Raw genomic sequence first — 19,895 nt, 5'->3', positions numbered from 1 at the left:
CGCTGAGCCACCTGAGAAGGGAAGTAGGGTAGTAGGGAAGCCTGGATAGTAAAGTAGTCATCACCTTTCTATTACACATGTAGGTGTACATCTCCTTTTCCGAGTAATTGACTATTGCCGTGAGGCGTGAGAGCTCCCCCTACAGGCCTATCCTCACTCCAGTTTTAGTTGTTCAGTCGCTCAGTCGTGTCCGACTCTCTGCGACGCCATGAATCGCAGCATGCCAGGCCTCCCTGTCCATCACCAACTCCCGGAGTCTACCCAAACCCATGTCCATCGAGTCGGTGATGCCATCCAACCATCTCATCCTCTGTCATCCCCTTCTCCTCCTGCCCCCAGTCCTTCCCAGCATTAGGGTCTTTTCCAATGAGTCAACTCTTGACTCATGGCCCAAGTATTGGAGTTTCAGCTTCAACATCAGTCCTTCAAATAAACACCCAGGACTGATCTCCTTTAGGATGGACTGGTTGGATCTCCTTGTAGTCCAAGGAACTCTCAAGAGTCTTCTCCAACACCACAGTTCAAAAGCATCAATTCTTCGGCACTCAGCTTTCTTCATCATCCAACTCTCACATCCATACATGGCCACTGGAAAAACCATAGCCTTGACTAGACAGACCTTTGTTGGCAAAGTAACGTCTCTGCTTTTAAATATGCTATCTAGGTTGGCCATAACCTTCCTTCCAAGGAGTAAGCGTCTTTTAATTTCATGGCTGCAATCACCATCAGCAGTGATTTTGGAGCTCAAAAAATAAAGTCTGGCCCTTTCCCGGCCGGCGGCTGCCGCTGCTGGTGCCGCCGCCTCGGAGCCGCGAGCCGAGCGGAGGCCGCCGCGGAGCGCGAGCGCTGCCCGCCCCGCCGCCCCGCCGGCCGCTCCAGGGCCGGGCAGGCTCGGCCGGCGCCCCCCGCGACCCCCAGCCCGCCCGCCCCCGCGGGCCCGGCCTGACGCGGCCGCCCGCCGCCGCGCTCCTCCTTCTCTTCCTCCGGCGGCCCGCGGCTCGCCGCCTCCTCTGCCTCCTCTGCGCGAGTTGCCCCGCGCCCCTCGCCGCGCCGCCACCCTCGGCGCCCCGCGGCGCCCCCCGGTCCCGCCCGCCATGCCCGGCCCGGCCGCGGGCAGCAGGGCCCGGGTCTACGCGGAGGTGAACAGCCTGAGGAGCCGCGAGTACTGGGACTATGAGGCTCACGTCCCGAGCTGGGGTAATCAAGATGATTACCAGCTGGTTCGGAAACTTGGTCGAGGAAAGTATAGTGAAGTATTTGAGGCTATTAACATCACCAACAATGAGAGAGTGGTGGTAAAAATTCTCAAGCCAGTGAAGAAAAAGAAGATAAAACGAGAGGTTAAGATTCTGGAGAACCTTCGTGGTGGAACAAATATCATTAAGCTGATTGACACTGTGAAGGACCCTGTGTCAAAGACACCAGCTTTGGTATTTGAATATATCAATAATACAGATTTTAAGCAACTGTACCAGATCCTGACAGACTTTGATATCCGGTTTTATATGTATGAACTACTTAAAGCTCTGGATTACTGCCACAGCAAGGGAATCATGCACAGGGATGTGAAACCTCACAATGTCATGATAGATGACCAGCAGAAAAAGCTGCGACTGATAGACTGGGGTCTGGCAGAATTCTATCATCCTGCCCAGGAGTACAATGTCCGAGTGGCCTCCAGGTACTTCAAGGGACCAGAGCTCCTTGTGGACTATCAGATGTATGATTATAGCTTGGATATGTGGAGTTTGGGCTGTATGTTAGCGAGCATGATCTTTCGAAAGGAGCCCTTCTTTCATGGACAGGATAACTATGACCAGCTTGTTCGCATTGCCAAGGTTCTGGGTACAGATGAGCTGTATGGGTATCTGAAGAAGTATCACATAGACCTAGATCCGCACTTCAACGATATTCTGGGACAACATTCACGGAAACGCTGGGAAAATTTTATCCATAGTGAGAACAGACACCTCGTCAGCCCTGAGGCCCTAGATCTTCTGGACAAACTTCTGCGATATGACCATCAACAGAGACTGACTGCCAAAGAGGCCATGGAGCACCCATACTTCTACCCCGTGGTGAAGGAGCAGTCCCAGCCTTGTGCAGATAACGCTGTGCTTTCCAGTGGTCTTACGGCGGCCCGATGAAGACTGGAAAGCGACGGGTAATGCGGCATTGATGCTTGCCAATAAAACCAACCAACCAAACACAAACCTTGAAGGAAAACTACAGTGTGATAAAAAGAAATTCTAGCCATTCCTTCTAAACGCAAAGAAGAGTAAAGACCTAAAAGTCTGTCAAAAAGAAACTCCCCAGCACTAGTCTACAGGGAGCTGCCACTGGGCAGCCTGACGATGCACATAGTTGAGAATCTGAGGGGGACTCTCCCTTTGGAATGCATGGGAGATGAGAGACTCGGAGTTGTTGTACATTTCCTTTATTTAACAGGAGACCACTGTTGAATTAACCTGTTGAAGTCAACAAGCTCTGAATATCTGACTTCCTATCTATTCCACTGCGGTCTGGGTTTCCTTTGGTGAGATTCAGGCTCAAGTTTTAGCAAAATGTCAGCAGTCTGAACTGACACACCAGCCTCACTTATGAAAAGGAGATACTAAAACAGTGACAGTATTTTTTTTTCTAAACTCTTTTACAGATTCGTGTTTTATGTATTTTTTTCTTTTCTTTTTTTTTTTTTTAATGACATGAGCTCTCTGGGAAATGTACCTCATCCCTGCTGTTTTCTTCTAAGTGTATTCATTTGGGAGCAAACTGCAGTCACTCTCACCAGAGTCCCATTTGATGTCAGGAGGCATCACTTTAAACCTTGTGATGCCTTGGACAGGTCCATCTGTTCCATCAAAAGTTGAATGCTAAGTTGCATAACTTGGAGCTTACTGTAACCTTTGTTGATTTGCCTAACCTTAAAATCTTGTTGCTATTTTTTTCATGTAGTTTTTTTTCTTTTTTCAGTCTTTTAAGGAAAACTTCATTTCCCAGCACATCCCTGTATGTGCACCTATTTTAATGCACGTCTCTGAAACAAAGACTTTTTGTTCACAACCATGACTAAAGCTGGAAAGTCAGTCTTCAGGGAGGGAGGATAAAAACGTCCTGTTAGAATTTATTCAGGAAAGACAAATTGGGTGGCGAGGGAGGGAAAGTCCTCCTTTCCTACCCTTTACCCCTTTTTATCCCCATGAGAAACAATTTCCCTCTGTAATCAGGGTAATCTGTATTTTTGAGCTCTGATAGGTATACATGAATGTGTTGGCAAAGAAAAATCTTTCTCACATGCAGAGACTGGTGTTATATGGGCAGGGCCACCCGTAACCCAAGCGACCAGAGAGAGTAACATACAAGGGACTTGGGGAAGGTAGTGGAGCTGCTGGGACAAGTGTCAAAGATTGGGATCCATTGTGCTAGCCTTCATGTTAAGCAAAGGAAGCTGTATTTTGTTTAAGAAGATTTAAAAAATGGGGGCTGATGTCACTCTGGGGACCTGTCATCAACGTGGTTTGCATGCAGCCCTCTGACCCCAGCTACAGAGCCATGCCACAGCTGTGGGAACCTCTCACGCTGGGCTAGAGCTCAAGGTGTCTGCCACCACATCACACTTTAGGATTTCTTTATTAACTATTTAATAATGCCATACATTTTTATAAGGTTAGATTGTTTGTTTGAAAGCATCTGTTTACATTCCATATTCCAATAAAATCATATTGGTATTGGTAGCAAAAAAATAAAAAATAAAAAAAATAAAGTCTGACATTGTTTCCACTGTTTCCCCATCTATTTCCCATGAAGTGATGGGACCAGATGCCATGATGTTAGTTTTCTGAACGTTGAGCTTTAAGCCAACTTTTTCACTCTCCTCTTTCACTTTCATCAAGAGGCTCTTTAGTTCTTCACTTTCTGCCATAAGGGTGGTGTCATCTGCATATCTGAGGTTATTGATATTTCTCCCGGCAATCTTGATTCCAGCTCGTGTTTCTTCCAGCCCAGCATTTCTCATGATGTACTCTGCATATATGTTAAATAAGCAGGGCGACAATATACAGCCTTGACGTACTCTTTTTCCTATTTGGAACCAGTCTGTTGTTCCATGTCCAGTTCTAACTGTTGCTTCCTGACCTGCATACAGGTTTCTCAAGAGACAGGTCAGATGGTCTGGCATTCCCATTTCTTTAATTCTACCATACCAAATCAGTAAGTGCTCAACCACCGCAGTTATCTGTTGTTTAAAAAAGAAAATAAATTCTAATTGAATTGTATGTCTTTGTTGTGTTAGAGAATTTGTCTGTGTGAAAATCTATCCCAGTGCTCTTTTTTGAAAACTGCCTTTAAAAATGTGTGTGAAGGTGGAAGGTTGAGGGGAAAGACAGTGTTGGGTTTATTTAAAGTATTTCTTTTGAGTTAAAAAACAAACAGAAAATTGTTGCAGTCCATTGAAAGATTGGCATGACTGGCTTCTATATCTATCTTGGTTTTAATATAATGTCAAAGCTTGTAGTTCACAACTGTGTGAATTTAATGTGCATTTCAGGTGTGTGTGTTGGCTAGTGGGAAAAGCAAGAGAGGGGAATCAATGTTCTTGAAACCCCAAGTTGCCAGTGTAAATTAATAAAATTTGAGAGCCGTGAGTCACTTCAAAAGATGTCATAAAATGGTAATTATAATAAATGAATCAGGAAATAATGAAACCTCATATCTGATTTCCAAAATTCTAGTTGTATGAGAATGGGTCCATCTTGATAGCTTAAATTATTCAGGTAGACTATTGTTTTCTCTTTGATTTAAAATTTCTATTTAGAGCATCAGTATTGTATTTTAGTCTCATTCTGGAGTTCTAGCCTATTTAGGCTCAAAAATAGTATAAGCAGATTCTCATGGCATATCATTTACTCTTTAAGGAGATTTTGTTATTTATTGTCAATACTGTTTTGGATCTGAGAGATGATTTCATATTGGTGTGTAATATTTGAACAGATAAATAGAACCAGCTTTATAGTTTGTTTTGTCTTTATTATCATCATTGTTACATAGCTGGAAAATATTTAAGAGGCTTCCTAATCTAGTCGTCTACCTTTTCAAAAAGGAGAAGACCTCTGGCAACACTGACTGCTTCCTTCTCCTTGGCTTCTGTCTTTTTCCACTAAACTCCAGAGAAGACATATATCATGGTGCTAAATTTAGTCTGTGGCCCCTAAGGAGATCTAGTCAAGTCCAGCTCATCCATGGTCAGGTGGCCCTCAGCTTCAGTTTTCTCACCAAGTCCAGAGTCATTAAGTGGGTGATGAGCAGATTTGTGTTTCTGCTTTTTTGTGAGCCAAAGAGTAAAAGTAAAAGATGTTTCTTCAGTTTGGGTAATACTGGACACTTGTATGGTACTTGCAGCTAAAATAATGAGTAAACATTTGCTAAGCAAACTGACTATTGCTTGTCACATAGTAAATTTTGTAAACATTTTTGAAAATACAATAGAAAGTGTAATTTATAGTTAAAATCATTGTCTATGATTCCATAGTGCCCAGCTCAGAAGAGCTTTATATTTGGTGGCTCCCTAGGCTCTTAGTGGCCTGGGTCTAAGGCTCATCTCCTCAGGCTTTCGTTTATCCTTGTTATCAGGTTTTTGTCTTTGCTCAGTTACCTCTCGTCAACTGTATCCTTCTGCAGATGGGAAACATCCTCACAGTGAAATCCATTCAGATTTCATTGCAGTCTCTTGTATAGAGCTGTGCAGGGAACCCAAATCAGGGACTGAGGTGAATTGATTCTATTAAAAAATAAATAGGAGATTCTTTTACATAATACTGCTTTGTTTTCTAGATTGGAGCTGCCAAAAACTGAACTTCATTTTTTCCAGCCTTTGTATTCACCGAAAAGAGATGTTGTAGGTCTTAAGGGCAGTGGTTTGTTGGTAAATGGTATGTTGGTAAATGGTATATTGATAAATGTTTAACAACCAGCTCTCTCTTGGAAAAAAGCCTTGATTTGATGTGTTTGCCAATTTTGATGGTGTAGATATTCCCACCACGAATTTTAAGCTACCGATGTGACCTCATGAAGTGGAGCTGGGAAGAGATATGTACGTTCAGCTCTCCTGAGCTGGGAGCAGGTTCCTGCTTGCCACTGTAAATACAGGACTGAGGGGATGTGCCTTAGGTCCAGCCATGGAACGTCTGTGGAGATGCTGAGAGTGGCTCTTCCTACTGTTATTTGTCCACCTGCTGTATGTCATGCACTGCTCTAGGTACTGGGGTGTAAGAATGAACAAACTGAAGTCCCTGCCTTTGTGGCATTTATATCCCAGCAAGAGGTTTCAGAAATTTCCAACTTCAACTTTTTGAGATGCTAGCATTCTCATATTTGGGGACAATTTGAGTCAAGGTCCCATAACACTTTATTCAGTGAGGAAAATAGAATGGGCTCATTTAATTTTTCCTGGGTTTAAAGCAGGGATTGTGAGGGAGAAGGTAACATTGCTCTCTGAATTATCCCCACCTTGAAGTGGCAGAGACCCTAAACCTTGCAACACCAGGAGCATTAGCAGTATGCCACAAGGGGTGGGAATTAAAATAGCAGAGAAGATAAGGGTCTTGCTTGGAGTTTTAGTTCCCTAACTAATCCAGGGGAGGTGACTTAATTGCAAGCCATTCGTCTTCCTCATTAAAAGTTAATGAGCTGTAAGCTTATAAAGTGGACAAGATTTTGGCAACTGAAATCTTATCAAAGAATTGCAAAAGTCTACATCTTTAAGAAGGGTAAGAAAGGCATTGGAGAAGCTACTGGCAGAGCTCAGGGAGAAGGATAACAATACATGCTCCTTTGGAAGAGAAGTTAGGATTCTTGGTGAAGAACCTCAAATCAAGTGAAGTTTTTGTCTAGGAAGGTAGGTTGTTAGGAAACTCAAAAGCTTTAGAAAAGCAAAAGCAGAAACAGTTAATTTCCAACAACAAACTTTGTTGGAAATTAACTGTTTGATGCTTTGTAAGTCCTACTTGGGTTGCAGGGCTCTCCAGGACCTCTGCCCATGCTGCTTTACACATGTCAAATGAATGATTCATTCATACATAGTGCCTAATGATACTGCTGACTCAGTGTCATCATTCCAGTGAATGAAGATTGTAGACCATTCATGTCTCTGTTTATCTGGAATATGCATTGCTCCATTCATGCCCAGGCCATCTCCATCTTCCTTAGAAGCAAGGTTTCTTCATGCTGGTTTGGAATTTAATTGTTGACTATGCAATTTTTAGCCAAACAAAGGAAACCCAGGCCCTTTTTTAGTACCAGGGCCCCTTTCAACTATTTTGGAATGACCAGTGTGTCTTCCTGGATGACTCAGCAGTTAAAGAATCTGCCTGGAAAGCAGGAGACTCAGGAGATGAGGGTTCGATCCCTGGGTCAGGAAGATCCCCTGGAGGAGGAAATGGCAACCCACTCCAGTATTCTTACCTGGGCAATCCCATGGACAGAGGAGCCTGGTGGGATACAGGGCATGGGGTCACAAAGTTGGACTTGACTGAGTACCCATGTAGAGTGTGTGTCTTCAGCTATGGCTTTTAGATTACATATATCACAGTTGCCTTCTGGTACATCTCTAAAATACCCATTCCTGTGATGATGTGCCCCAAACCTACTGAACCAGAGTCTCTAGAGTGGGGTTTAGGAATTTGCATTTTCAATAAGTTTCTCAGGTGATTCATGGGTACACTAAAGTTTGACAACCACTGGTTTATACTCAGAGGCTGTTAGGAAATAGCCTCAGAGTTTCCCTGGGGTCCAAACTGAATCCCATTGGAACAAAAGCTGCCTACCTGTCCCTGCAGGTAAGCCTGGGAAAGGGTTGGAGCCTTATTTTTCTGTTTAAATTAGGATTCCCACACCATTTGATAGGCCAGTAGGGACAAGTCCCCTTCCCAAAGATCACTATTATGTGACACACTGATGCTAACAGGCCCAGGTCAATTAACCATTACAGCTGAAGGTGAACATAATCAATTATTTTGTTTTTAGCTGCTAAAATTTAACTCTGCTATTACCATGTTATGGACATTTGCATGATGGTTGACAAAAAGGAAATCAGTGTGAGTAAATACATTTTGTGCGCTTTACTTGTTCTCTGACATTCTAGTATTCGTGTACCAGATGTTGCTTCTTTCAACTCAGTAACATTTTAAAAATCATTCAGTCCCACACTTTGATGCCTCTGACCCTTTGGCCTGCTGCTGAGGTGAAACAGCACAGATATCTTTAGTTGTGTCCAATGCCATCATTTTTTAAATGTGAAAATCAAGGTTGGGGGAGAGGAGGCGACTTATCTGGGTTTGAGGGGGTGCAGCAGGCCCCAGGTCTCACCTCTTCTAGGTGAGTGTTCTTTCCTTCCCTGGGCTGCTTCCCAACAAGAGGGAAGTGTTCCTGACAAGTTCTCTGCTGAGTCTCACAGTTCTTGGCAGACAAATCCAAGATTCCCATTTCTAAAGATACATTATTTAGCATTACCCTGTGAAAGCAGGGACATTGTGTTGAATTATAGATTTAGTCTAAGATTTGGAGAAATTGTGTCTTTCTCTCTGTGTCTTGTTCCGTATCACTGAGCACTGGCTCTCTGGAAGGGAGGAACAGTGGTTGGCTGATTATATGGGCCAGGGGACTGTTTTCAGTGCCTAGGAAGGCAAGTATGTTGTGATTACCAAGTCTGGTGATAGTTGTGCCATAGTTAATGAATCGGAAGCCTTGTCTCTAATTTACTTTGGAGACTGATAGGTGATTTGGAAAATGGGCAGGAGAGGCTGATTGGAGGAAGAAGGTGGGGGAAGCTTTCTTTTGTTTTGCATTTCACATTCCTCCTTCTTACCCCTCTTTACCTGACTTGCTTTGGAGGCCATTCTGGCTTTACAGGGGGGCACAGACACATCTGAAGATGGAATCAGCAAGAATAAACATTCAACAAACAGAGCAAAGCTAGAGAGTTTGACTCAGTTCCCTCAGGTAGTGCTGATGAGCCAGTGAAACTTGGTTACTAACATGATGTTTTCTAGAGTCTGGTCAATCTTTTTAGGGGAGCAGGGTAACATAAATCAATCATGCACAGTAAGTTTGATAGAAAATGATCAAGAACTATTTCTTGGGGGGAAAAAACCTCTGTAGTTAGTAAAGGTCTGAGTCAATGACTTTTAACCTGTTAAACTTGAGCAAAATCTTTATCATGTGGCTGTCACAGCTTGTTCCCCATTCAATGTCTATCCTCTTATTATTTATTCCTTTCTTAAACGATTCTGATTTTGTTTAGGATAACAGAGTGCCTAGATAGAAGTACCTTCCAGATTCCTTTGCAGATAGGGGTGCCCAGGTCACCCAGGTCTGGCCAGTTAGTAGTAAGTGGAAGTTTACTGGATGGAGCTCTGGAAATATCTTTCTTTTTTTTCTGGTAATAAGGGACAGGTCAAGCTGGGACATGCCTTTGTCTTTAGCCTAGGCCTTTTCTGCTTTCTGTCTAGCATATAAGTGCCACCCCTTGACCATTAAAAAATGATCAAAAGACCTGAAGAGACATTTTTCCAAAGAGGACATTCAGATGACTAACAGGTACATAACAAAAAAGAAACAGGCTCACAGATTTAAAGAACAAACTACTGGTTGCCTGTGGGGAGAGCGAAAGTAGGAGGGGCAAGGCAGAGTAGGGGATTAAAAAGTACAAACTATTATGTGTAAAATAGATATGCTATGGGGGTATATTATATAACACAGGGAATATAACCAATATTTTATAATAACTATAAACAGTATAATCTTTAAAAATTGTGAATCACTATTTTATACATATATGTATAAAACTATACATATTATAGGAACATATAATATTAACATATAATATTGTACATCAACTATATTTCAATTAAAAAAAAGAAATCCCAAAGAGCAACAGTAAAAAAATCCTATGTTTATCAGCAGATTGGTAATAAATGTCTATTAAGCTGGCAAAAAAGCTTGAAAAAGTAATAGTAAATGCTTCCCTTATACAAGTGAAAGCTATTGTTTGCAATTTAATACCTAATGTTTAGCAAGATGATCAGTTTCATATCCAGTGACTTTTTTCTTTCTCCTTATTTTACTAAAATAGAAAATACTTCGTAATTTTTGTCAGGAGTGGCAACAAGCATATGATAACTCTGTCAGTTTAAGAAATTGGATGATTCAAATTGAACTTGTGTTCAGAAATGATAGTGGGATTTTTCACATGAAGAGTAGTCAATGTTTCATCAGATGATAAATCTGTATGTCTGCAAGAACATCTTCCTCAAACTTGCCCTTCATTCTTCTCAAAAAACCTCTATAGTTTATTCTCAATATTCAAAATAAACATGTTTTATTCCTGAATGAGAGGATCAAGAAAATCAAATGACCAACTATACTACTGACATTTGCCACCTGAAACCATGGAGCTGCTTCTTACTGAAGTTATCTGTGTAGAACAGGAATGCTTTAGCCTCATCCCTCGGTTCAAAAGGTGGCATCAGCGCCCTTGACAGCCAGAGCACTTCTGGCGGGAACAACCAGTCTAGGGCTCTCTGTCCGTTTCGTTGCAGAGCATGCTGAGAAGGCAAATGCACAGTGGCTGTCATTTGATTATACTCATATTTTAAACTGTTTTCTACACCTCCATGTTAAGATCAGGAGGCATATTGTTGTGTGATATCCATTCTAGTGAATAAAGTGGTGGGTGTTTTGCATAAAGATAAAGCTTCTTTTATTTGTGTAGCACTCTCCTCCCTCCCTGGAAACATAGCTGGTTATTCCATCAGTATTGATCCTAAGGCACTTTTTCCAATGAAAAATCTCTTTTATTGATGAGTTTTTTGGTGAGAGACAGAAGCAAGAGTTTTAAAGTACTTCTCCCTCAAATATGTTGTACTGTTGTTCAGTCGCCCAGTTGTGTCAGACTCTTTGTGACCCCATGGACTGCAGCATACTAGACCTCCCTGTCCCTCACCATCTCCCAAAGTTTGTCCAAGTTCATGTCCATTGCATCGGTGATGCCATCCAGCCATCTCATCCTCTGATGCCCTCTTCTCCTTCTGCCCTCAATCTTTCCCAGCATCAGGGTCTTTTCCAATGAGTCAGCTGTTCGCATCAGTTTACCTAAATACTGACGCTTCAGCTTCAGCATCAGTCCTTCCAAATGAATATTGAGGGTTGTTTTCCCTTAAGATTGACTAGTTTGCCACAGCAAGCATTATCCTCAATGGCAAAAAACTGAAAGCATTTCCTCTAAAATCAGGAACAAGACAAGGGTGCCCACTCTCACTACTACTATTCAACATAGTTTTTGGAAGTCCTAGTCACAGAAATCAGAGAAGAAAAAGAAAGAAAAGGAATCCAGATTGGAAAAGAAGTAAAACTCTCTGTTTGCAAATGACACGATCCTCTACATAGAAAACCATAAAGAAATCACTAGAAAATGACTAGAGCTAGTCAATGAATATAGTAAAGTTGCAGGATATAAAATTAATACATAGAAATCCCTCACATTCGTGTACACTAACAATGAAAAAACAGAACGAGAAACAAAGGAAACAATCCCATTCACCATTGCAACCAAAAGAACAAAATACTTAGGAATAAATTTACCTAAAGAAACAAAACACGTACATATAGAAAACTATAAAACACTGAAGAAAGAAATCAAGGATGACACAAATAGATAGAGAAATATACCATGTTCATGGATTGGAAGAGTCAATATAGTGAAAATGAGTATCCTGCCCAAAGCAATCCATAGATTCAATGCAGTCCCTATCAAGCTACCAACAGTATTTTTCAGAGACCCAGAACAAATAATTTCACAATTTGTATGGAAACACAAAAAAAACTCGAATAGCCGAAGTAATCTTGAGAAAGAAGAATGGAACTGGAGGAATCAACCTTCCTGACTTCATACTATACTACAAAGCTACAGTCATCAAGACAGTATGGTACTGGCACAAAGACAGAAATATAGATCAATAGAACAAAATAGAAAGCCCAGAGATAAATCCATGTACCTATGAACATCTTTTCTTTGACAAAGGAGGCAAAAATATACAATGGAGAAAAGACAATCTCTTTAACAAGTGGTGCTGGGAAAACTGGTCAACTTCCTGTAAAAGAATGAAACTAGAACACTTTCTAACACCATGCACAAAAATAAACTCAAAATATATTAAAGATCTAAATATAAGACCAGAAAGTATAAAACGCTTAGAGGAAAACATAGGCAGGACACTCTCTGACATAAATCACAGCAAGATCCTCTATGACCCACCTCTCAGAGTAATGGAAATAAAAACAAAAAGAAACAAATGGGACCTATTTAAACTTAACAGCTTTTGCACAACAAAAGACACTATAAGCAAGGTGAAAAGGCAGCCTTCAGAATGGGAGAAAATAATAGCAAATGAAACAACTGACAAAGAATTAATCTCCAAAATATACAAGCAGCTCATGCAGTTCAATACCAGAAAAAGAACCAACACAATCAAAAAGTGGGCCAAAGAACTAAACAGACATTTCTCCAAAGAAGACATACAGATGGCTAATAAACACATGAAAACATGCTCAGTCTCACTCATTATCAGAGAAATGCAAATCAAAACTGCAATGAGGTACCATCTCACACCAGTCAGAATGGCTGCCATCAAAAAGTCTACAAACAACAAATGCTGGAGAGGATGTGGAGAAAAGGGAACCCTGTTACACTGTTGGTGGGAATGAAAACTAGTACAGCCACTATGGAGAACAGTGTGGAGATTCCTTAAAAAACTGGAAATAGAACTGCCATATGACCCAGCAATCCCACTGCTGGGCATACACACTGAGGAAACCAGAATTGAAAGAGACGCGTGTACCCCAGTGTTCATTGCCGCACTGTTTACAATAGCTAGGACATGGAAGCAACCTGGATGTCCATTGGCAGATGAATGGATAAGGAAGTTGTGTTAATATACACAATGGAATATTATGCAGCTATAAAAAAGAAGGCCTTTGAGTCAGTTCCAGTGAGGTGGATGAAACTGGAGCCTATTATACAGAGTGAAGTAAGTCAGAAAGAGAAACACCAATACAGTATATTAATGCATATGTATGGAATTTAGAAAGACGGTAACAATGACCCTATATGCAAGACAGAAAAAGAGATACTAATGTAAAGAACAGACTTTTGGACTCTGTGGGAGAAGGCGAGGGTGGGATGATGTGATAGAATAGCACTGAGACATGTATATTACCATATGTAAAACAGATGACCAGTGCGAGTTCAATGCGTGAAGCAGTGCACTCAAAGCTGGTGCTCTGGGACAACCCAGAGGGAAGGGATGGGGAGGGAAGTGGGAGGGGGGTTCAGGATGAAGGGGCACATGTACACCTATGGCTGATTCATGTTGATGTATGGCAAAACCCACCACAATATTGTAAAGTAATTAGCCTCCAATTAAAATAAATTAATTAATTTTATTTTATTTTTTTTTATTTTATTTTTTTATTTTTTATTTTTTTTTATAAATTTATTTATTTTAGTTGGGGGCCAATCACTTCACAACATTGCAATAGTTTTTGCCATACATTGACATGAATCAGCCATGGGTTTACATGTGTTCCCCCTCCTGGACCCCCCACCCACATCCCTCCCCATCCCATCCTTCTGGATCATCCCATTGCCCCGGCCCTGAGCCCTTGTCTCATGCATCGAACATGGAATGGTGTTCTGTTTCACATATGATAATATACATGTTTCAATGCTATTCTCCCAGAACGTCCCACCCTCACCTTCTCCCTCAGAGTCCATAAAATTGTTCCATGCATCTGTGTCTCTTATTCTGTCTCGCATATAGGGTTATCGTTACCATCTTTCAAATTCCATATATATGCATTAGTATACTGTATTGTTGTTTTTCTTTCTGGCTTACTTCACTCTGTATAATGGGCTCCAGTTTCATCCATCTCAGTAGAACCGATTCAAATGTATTTTTTTTAATGGCTGAGTAATATTCCATTGTGTATATGTACCACAGCTTCCTTATCCATTCGTCTGCTGATGGACATCTAGGTAAAAGCTTGACTGGTTTGATCTCCTTGCTATCCAAAGGACTCTCAGGAATCTTCTCCAGCACCACAGTTCAAAGGCATCAATTCTTTGGTGCTCTGTCTTCTTTACAGTCCAGCTCTCACAACCATACGTGACCACTAGGAAGACCATATGGCAAGAATACATAGAAGAACTATACAGAAAAGATCTTCATGACCCAGATAACCACAATGGTGTGATCACTCACCTAGAGCCAGACATCCTGGAATGCGAAGTCAAGTGGGCCTTAGAAAGCATCACTACGAACTGGTGATGGAATTCCAATTGAGCTATTTCAAATCCTAAAAGGTGATGCTGTGAAAATGCTGCACTCATTATGCCAGCAAACTGGGAAAACTCAGCAGTGGCCACAGGACTGGAAAAGGTCAGTTTTCATTCCAATCCCAAAGAAAGGCAATGCCAAAGAATGCTCAAACTACTGCACAATTACACTCATCTCACATGCTAGCAAAGTAATGCTCAAAATTCTCCAAGCCAGGCTTCAACATACATGAACCATGAACTTCCAGATGTTCATGCTGGATTTAGGAAAGGCAGAGGAACTAGAGATCAAATTGCCAACATCCACTGGATCATCAAAAAAGCAAGAGAGTTCCAGAAAAACATCTATTTCTGCTTTTTTGACTATGCCAAAGCCTTTGACTGTGTGGATCACAATAAACTGTGGAAAATTCTTCAAGAGATGGGCACACCAGACCACCTCACCTGCCTCTTGAGAAATCTTTATGCAGGTCAGGAAGCCACAGTTAGAACTGGACATGGAACAACAGACTAGTTCAAAATTGGGGAAGGAGTATGTCAAGGCTGTATATTGTCACCCTGCTTATTTACCTTGTATGCAGAGTACATCATGCAAAATGCTGGGCTGGCTGAAGCACAAGCCGGAATCAAGATTGCTGGGAGAAATATCAATAACCTCAGATATGCAGATGACACCACCCTTATGGCAGAAAGTGAAGAACTAAAGAGCCTCTTGATGAGAGTGAAAGAGGAGAGTGAAAAAGCTGGCTTAAAACTCAACATTCAGAAAACTAAGATCATGGCAAATAGATGGGGAAACAGTGGAAACAGTGGCTGACTTTATTTTTGGGGGCTCCAAAATCACTGCAGATGGTGACTGCAGCCATGAAATTAAAAGATGCTTGCTCCTTGGAAGAAAAGTTATGACTAACCTAGACAGCAGATTAAAAAGCAGAGACATTACCTTGCCAACAAAAATCTGTCTAGTCAAAGCTATGGTTTTTCCAGTAGTCATGTATGGATGTGAGAGTTGGACTATAAAGAAAGCTGAGCACCGAAGAACTGGTGTTTTGAACTGTGGTGCTGGAGAAGACTCTTGAGAGTCCCTTGGACTGCAAGGAGATCCAACCAGTCCATCCTAAAGGAAATCAGTCCTGAATATTCATTGGAAGGACTGATGCTGAAACTCCAATACTTTGGCCACCTGATGCAAAGAACTGACTCATTTGAAAAGACCTTGATGCTGGGAACGATTGAAGGTGGGAGGAGAAGGTGATGACAGAGGATGAGATGGTTGGATGGCATCACTGACTCAATAGACATGAGTTTGAGTAAACTCCGGGAGTTGGTGATGGACAGGGAGGCCTGGCGTGCTGCAGTCCATGGGGTTGCAAAGAGTCAGACAGGACTGAGTGATTGCACTGAATTGAACTGAATGCAGCTGGATGCCATGATCTTAGTTTTTTTTAATATTCAGTTTTATGTTGGCTCCTTCACTCTCCTCTTTCACCCCCATCAAGAGGTTCTTTATTTCTTCCCTTTCTGCTGTTAGAGTGGTACCATCTGCATATCTGAGGTTGTTGATGTTTCTCTTGCCTATCTTGATTCCAGCTTGTAACTCATCCAGCCTGGCGTTTCTCATGATGTGCTCAGCATTTAGGTTAAACAAACAGGATGACAGCAGACAGCCTTGTCATACTCCTTTCTCAATCTTGAACCAATCAGTTGTTCCATTCTGAGTTGTAACTGTTGCTTCTTGACCTACATATAGCTTTCTCAGAAGACAGATAAGATGGGTTGGTATTCCCATCTCTTTAAGAGCTTTCCACAGTTTATGATTCACACAGTCAAAGGCTTTAGCATAGTTGATGAAACAGAGTCAGATGTTTTTCTAGAATTCCCTTGATTTCGCTGTGATCCAGCAAATGCTGGCAATTTAATCTCTGGTTCCTCTTCCTTTTTCTAAACCCAGCTTGGACATCTGGAAGTTCTTGGTTGGCATAATGTTGAAGCCTAGCATGCAAGATTTTAAGCATGACCTGGGGCTTCCCTGGTGGCTCAGAAGGTAAAAGCGTCTGCCTGCAATGCGGGAGACCTGGGTTCGATCCCTGGGTCGGGAAAATCCCCTGAAGAAGGAAATGGCAACCCACTCCAGTACTCTTGCCTGGAAAATCCCATGGACGGAGAAGCCTGATAGGCTACAGTCCACGGGTTGCAAAGAGTCAGTCACGACTTAGCGACTTCACTTTACTAGCATGGGAGATAAGTGCAATTGTCTGATGATTAGAACATTCTTTAGTACTACCCTTCTTCAGAATTGGAATGAGGATTGACCTTTTTCAGTCCTGTGTCCACTGCTGGGTCTTCTAAATATGCTGATATGTTGAATGGAACACCTTGATAGCATCATCCTTTAGGGTTTTGAATAGCTCTACTAGAATTCCATCACACCCACTAGCTTTGTTAACAGCAGTGCTTCCTAAGGGCCACTTGACTTCACACTCCAGAATATCTGGCTCTGAGTGACTGACTACACCATCACAGCAATCCAGTTCATTAAGATCTTTTTTTGTACAGTTCTTCCATGTATTGTTTCCATTTCCTATTGATTTCTTTAGTGTCTACTAGGTCTCTACTGTTCTACTCATGAGTGGGCAGCAACTGGATCCCACAAGGCTGAACCTGACTGTGAGGAAGCTTGGAAATTATCCTTTGAGCCTCAGGAAGCCACAGTTCAGTTGCTTAGTCGCGTCCAACTCTTTGTGACCCCATGGACTGCAGCATCTGTCCATCACCAACTCCCAGAGCTTGCTCAAACTCATGTCCATTGAGTTGGTGATGCCATCCAACCATCTCATCTTCTGTAATCCCCTTCTCCTCTTGCCTTCAATCTTTCCCAGCATCAGGGTCTTTTCCAGGGAGCCACAGTGTGGTTTTAAATAGGGCAGGACAAGATCAGGTTTATATTTTAGTCAGATTATTCTGTTAGCTGTGTTAAGGATAGATTTGATGGAGACAAGTTTAGAAGCAGTAAAACCAATTAGGAGGATGTTGTTGAATTCTAGGTAAGATATAATGATCAAGGTGTGGCAATAGGGATGAAGAACTGGTGACAGATTAAGAAACATAGGACACCCTTGTCTTGTTCCTGATCTTAGGGGGAATGCTTTCAGCTTTTCACCATTGAGAATAATGTTTGCTGTAGGCTTATCATATGTGGCCTTTACTATGTTGAAGTAGGTTCCTTATATGCCCATTTTTGAAAAAGTTTTAATCATAAATGGATGCTGAATTTTGCCAGGCTTTTTCTGCATCTATTGAGATTATAATATGGTTTTTATCTTTCAATTTGTTAATATGGTGTATCACACTGATTGATTTGCATATATTGAAGAATCCTTGCATCCCTGGAATAAACCCAACTTGATCATGGTGTCTGAGCTCTTTGATGTGTTGCTGAATTCTGTTTGCTAAAATTTGGTTGAGGATTTTTGCATCTATGCTCATCACTAATATTGGCCTGTAGTTTTCTTTTTTTGTGTGTTGTCTTTGTCTGGTTTTGGTATCAGGGTGATGGTGGCCTCGTAAAATGAGTTTGGAAGTGTTCCTTCCCCTGCAATTTTTTGAAAGAGTTTTAGAAGGATAGGCATTAGCTCTTCTCTAAATGTTTGATAGAATTCTCCTGTGAAGCCATCTTGTCCTGGGTTTTTGTTTTTTTGGGAGATTTTTGATGACAGCTTCAATTTCAGTGCTTGTAATTGGGTTTTTCATAATTTCTATTTCTTCCTGGTTCAGTCTTGGAAGATTGAACTTTTCTAAGAAGCTATCCATTTCTTCCAGGTTATCCATTTTATTGACATGTAGTTGTTCATAATAGTCTTTGTATTTCTTCATTGTCTGCTGTAACCTCTCCTTTTTCATTTCTAATTTTGTTGATGTGATTCTTCTTTCTTTTTTTCTTGATGAATCTGGCCAAAGTCCCCACTATTATTCAACATAATTCTGGAAGTCTTAGCTACAGCAGTCAGAGAAGAAAAACAAAGTAAAAGGAATCCAGATCGGAAAAGAAAAAGTAAAACTCTCATTGTTTGCAGATGACATGATACTGTACATAGAAAACCCTAAAGGTAGTATCAGAAAATTGCTAGAGCTAATCAGTGAATTTAGCAAAGATGCAGGATACAAAATCAATACACAGAAATTACTTGCATTTCTATATAGTAACAGTGAAAAATCAGAAAGAGAAATTAAGGAGTCAATCCCATTCACCATTGCAACAAAAGCAATTAAATATCTAGGAATAAACTTACCTGAGGAGAGGATGAGATGGTTGGATGGCATCACCAACTCAATGGACATGGGTTTGGGTAGACTCCAGCAGTTGGTGATGGACAGGAACGCCTGGCGTGCTGTGGTTCATGGGGTCACAAAGAGTCGGACACAATTGAGAGATTGAACTAACTAAGGAGAAAAAAGAACTGTACAGAGAAAATCATAAGATACTAATGAAAGAAATCAAAGATGACAAACAGATGGAGAGATATTCCATGTTCCTGGGTAGGAAGAATCAATATTGTGAAAATGACTGTACTACCAAATGCAATCTACAGATTCAATGCGATCCCTATCCAGTTACCAATGACATTTTTCACAGAACTAGAACAAAAAATTTCATAATTCATAAGGAAACACAAAAGACCCCAAATAGCCAAAGCAGTCTTGAGAAAGAAAAATAGAGCTGGAGGAATCAACCTTCCTGACTTCAGATTATACTACAAAGCTACAGTCATCAAGACTATGGTACTGGCACAAAAACAGAAACATAGACCAATGGAAAAAGATAGAAAGCCCAGAAATAAACTCATGTACCTATGGGTACCTTACATTTGGCAAAGGAGGCAAGAATATACAATGAGGCAAAGACAGCTTCTTCAGGAGATGGTGCTGGGAAAACTGGACAGCTACATGTAAAAGAATGAAATTAGAACACTTCCTAACACCATCCACAAAGATAAACTCAAATGGATTAAAGACCTAACTGTAAGACCAGAAACTATAAAACTCTTAAAGGAAAACATAGGCAGAACACTCGATGACATAAATCAAAGCAAGATCCTCTATGATCCACCTCCTAGAGTAATGGAAATAAACACAAAAGTAAACAAGTGAGACCTGATTAAACTTAAAAGCTTCTGCACAGCAAAGGAAACTATAAGCAAGGTGAAAAGGCAGCCTTCAGAATGGGAGAAAATAATAGCAAGTGAAACAACTGACAAAGGATTAATTTCCAAAATACACAAGCAGCTCACACAACTCAATACCAGAAAAACAAACAACCCAATCAAAAAGTGGGAAAAAGACCTAAACAGACATTTCTCCAAAGAAGACATACAGATGGCTAACAAACACATGAAAAGCTGCTCAACATCACTCATTATTAGAGAAATGCAAATCAAAATGACAATGAGATATCACCTCACACTGATCGGAATGGCCATCATCAAAAAGTCTACAAACAATAAATGCTGGA

General features: G+C 41.2%; 1 protein-coding gene and 1 pseudogene across 3 annotated transcripts in view; both read left to right on the top strand.

Moving 5' to 3' along the window:
* GPR176 (G protein-coupled receptor 176) overlaps positions 1-19,895 on the top strand; it is a 121,777-nt gene that overhangs the window by 35,253 nt on the left and 66,629 nt on the right. The window lies entirely within an intron of this gene.
* On the top strand, positions 970-3,761 carry LOC145512775 (casein kinase II subunit alpha' pseudogene; annotated as a pseudogene). Its single transcript, XR_014058789.1, has one exon. The product of XR_014058789.1 is annotated as a casein kinase II subunit alpha' pseudogene (transcript).

Source organism: Giraffa tippelskirchi, chromosome 7 (assembly GCF_054371585.1).
Source record: "Giraffa tippelskirchi isolate mGirTip1 chromosome 7, T2T-mGirTip1v1.2.pri, whole genome shotgun sequence".
In the NCBI taxonomy this organism is placed as follows: Eukaryota; Metazoa; Chordata; class Mammalia; order Artiodactyla; family Giraffidae; genus Giraffa; species Giraffa tippelskirchi.
Note: the sequence above shows the minus strand (reverse complement) of the source record. Positions and strands in the feature narration are given on the sequence as shown.